The sequence below is a fragment of the Elephantulus edwardii genome, unplaced genomic scaffold (genome assembly GCF_000299155.1).
Source record: "Elephantulus edwardii isolate Elephantulus edwardi_28Jun2011 unplaced genomic scaffold, EleEdw1.0 scaffold00083, whole genome shotgun sequence".
NCBI classification, from domain to species: domain Eukaryota; kingdom Metazoa; phylum Chordata; class Mammalia; order Macroscelidea; family Macroscelididae; genus Elephantulus; species Elephantulus edwardii.
In genome coordinates this window covers 1,287,518-1,290,750 of record NW_006399833.1, presented here as the reverse complement: position 1 = coordinate 1,290,750, position 3,233 = coordinate 1,287,518, and the positions used below count along the sequence as shown (strand labels likewise).

At 50.1% G+C, this 3,233-nt stretch overlaps 1 pseudogene; it reads left to right on the top strand.

The window, feature by feature from the left end:
- The first annotated feature begins 682 nt into the window (after positions 1–682).
- Positions 683–1,533, top strand: LOC102854958 (annotated as a pseudogene).
- Positions 1,534–3,233: the final 1,700 nt, after the last annotated feature.

The window sequence follows — 3,233 nt, the reverse complement described above, 5'->3', positions numbered from 1 at the left end:
TTAGGGACCTCTCAAAGGTACTCAGGAGCAACAGTGTCTCTATGGAGACTAAGGTGCGCCTGATACAGGCCATGGTCTTTGCAATGGCTTGTTATGCATCAGAGAGTTGGACAATGACTAGGGAGGACAGAAGGAGAGTGGATGCTTTTGAGCTGTGGTGCTGGGGAAGGGTACTGAATGTACCAAGGATTGCCAGGAAAACAAACAGATTCATCTTGGAGAGGATTAAACCAAGCTACTCCTTGGAGGCAAGGATTCTGGGGCTTCGTCTGACATACTTTGGACATGTTGCCAGGAGGGACGGGTCCTTGGAGAGGGACATCATGCTTGGGAGGGTGGAGGGACAGCGCAACAGGGGAAGACCCTCCATGAGATGGATTGATTCGGTGACTGGGGTAATCGGGATGGGTGTGTCAGAGGCGGTGCGGTTGGCGCAGGATAGAGCAGGGTTTAGAGCTGTTGTGCATAGGGTCGCTATGAGTCGCAAACGACTCAACTGGCACATAACCACCACCACCACAACAACAAATTAAAAAAAAAATTTTTTTTTTTTTTTAAAACCTAAGAAGGCCTTTCGGTCCCGGCGGCGGCGGCGGTGGAGCCATCGGAGCCTCCCTTTCCCGGCCTTCGAGCACCCAGTCCGGGCTGTCTGCCAGCTAGCTCCGCAGCGCTCTCCGCCACCATGACAGAACAGGCCATCTCGTTCGCCAAGGACTTCCTGGCGGGGGGCGTCGCCGCCGCCATCTCGAAAACGGCCATGGCCCCGATCGAGCGGCCCAAGCTGCTTTTGCAGGTCCAGCACGCCAGCAAAAAGATCACGGCGGACAAGCAGTACAAGGGCATCGTGGACTGCATCGTGCGCATCCCCCGGGAGCAGGGCATGCTGTCCTTCTGGAGGGGCAACCTGGCCAACGTCATCCGCTACTTCCCCACCCAGGCCCTCAACTTCGCCTTCAAGGACAAGTACAAGCAGGTGTTCCTGGGCGGGGTGGACAAGCACACCCAGTTCTGGCGCTACTTCGCCGGCAACCTGACCTCGGGCAGCGCGGCCGGGGCCACCTCGCTCTGCTTCGTTTACCCGCTGGACTTCGCCCGCACCCGGCTGGCCGCTGATGTGGGCAAGTCGGGCACGGAGCGCGAGTTCAAGGGCCTGGGGGACTGCCTGGTCAAGATCAGCAAGTCGGACGGCATCCGCGGCCTCTACCAGGGCTTCAACGTGTCCGTCCAGGGCATCATCATCTACCGGGCCACAAGAACACACACATTGTGGTCAGCTGGATGATTGCACAGACGGTCACTGCGGTGGCCGGAGTGGTGTCCTACCCGTTCGACACCGTGTGGAGAAGGATGATGATGCAGTCTGGGCGGAAAGGAGCGGACATCATGTACACGGGGACGACCGACTGCTGGCGTAAGATCTTGAAGGACGAGGGCGGCAAGGCCTTCCTCAAGGGCGCCTGGTCCAACGTGCTGCGGGGCATGGGCGGGGCCTTCGTGCTGGTCATCTACGATGAGCTCAAGAAGGTCATTTAGGGCCGCTGCTGACTGCTGGCCCTCCCCCTCCTTGTGGACCACCAGCCACCCCTCCGTGTGGACTACCCCCCCTTCCATGTGGACCACTGTCCTCCAGGACTCCCCCATCTGTCAGGACCACCGGGCCCGGGGCTTGACCCCCTCGGACCCCTCGCCCACCTGCACCATCCACACATCCAGTAGTGGACGGTGCCCGAGGACCCCAGTCCAGAGGGTGCACGGCGCCGTGTGTCCAGTATTTATTTACAGAATCATGACTCCTCCCCGCCCACCTGTGTGTGAATCTGTGTGCGCCCCGGCCACCTGTGCGTGCGTCCGCGCCCCCACTTCTGCCAGCCCCCATCATGTCTCCACGTTGGACTCCAGCCAGACCAATAAACAGGAAGCGCCAGTCGGGAAAAAAAAAAACACCTAAGAAGGGAGAGAGAGTCTAATAAAGATTAAAAAATAGACAGCAGGCACTTATTAATATAATGAAAGATAATGTAAAATATGTAGATAATCAGACATTGTAGATATATTTATAAATGTTATAAAACAGAACGTGTATGAATTATTGAATGATAAACCAATATATTTTCTAAAATTTTAGCTCACAATAATTAAGAAAAGAGAAGTTAACAAATATTAAAAGAGACAGGTCACAGACACATAACAACAACATAAACAATCAGTAGGATTTCTCTACAGTAACAAAGAGAGCACAGAAAAGGAAACTAAGAAAGCAATATCATTTATGATAACTAACCACAAATTTATATACTTGGGAATAAACGTAACTAGAGACACAAACGACCTTTAGAAAGAGAACTATAAAACATTACTGCGAGACATAGTAAGGAACCTTAATAAATGGAAAAATATCCCTGTTCACAGATAGAAAAACTCAATATAATGAAAATTACAATCTTACCAAAATCTACATGTTTCAAGCAATCCTAATACAGATATCAATTTCATTTTTCAAAGAAACAGAATAGGCAATAGGAAAGTTTATGTGGAAAGGAAGGATAGCCTGAATAAGCAAAGCACTTCTGAAAAACAAAAACGAAATGGGAGTCATAGCATACCCTGACTTCAAAACCTACTACATAGTTGTTGTTGTTGTTATTATGTGCCATTCAGTTTCCAGAGACTCATAGTGACCCTAAATTATGCTCTATGCTGTGCCAATCTTATTGTTTCCTACACACCTACCTCCATTACTCCAGTCACTGAATCAATCCATCTCGTCTAGGGTTTTCCTCTCCTGCGCTGTCCCTCCACTCTCCCAAGCATGAAGTCTCTCTCCAAGGACCGATCCCACCTTGCATCATGTCCAAAGTATGTCAGATGAAGCTTTAGGATCCTTGCCTCCAAAGAGCAGCCTGGCTTCACCCTCTCCAGGACAAACTTGTTTGTTCTCCTAGCAGTCCATGGTGTATTCAGTACTCTTCTCCAGCACCACAGCTCAAAGGCATCAATTCTCCTTCTATCCTCCCTAGTCATTGTCCAGCTTTCTGATGCATAGCAAGTAATTGCAAAGACTGTAAAAAATGGACTGTATCAGGGGCACCTTAGTCTCTAGACTGACATCACTGCAGTAACCAAAATAGGATGGTATTGGTACAATGACTTGCTCAATAAACAATAAACCAATGGAAAAAAATTGAGATCCTGAACCCACAAATTAACCCATCTGTGATCAGATAGTTGGACAA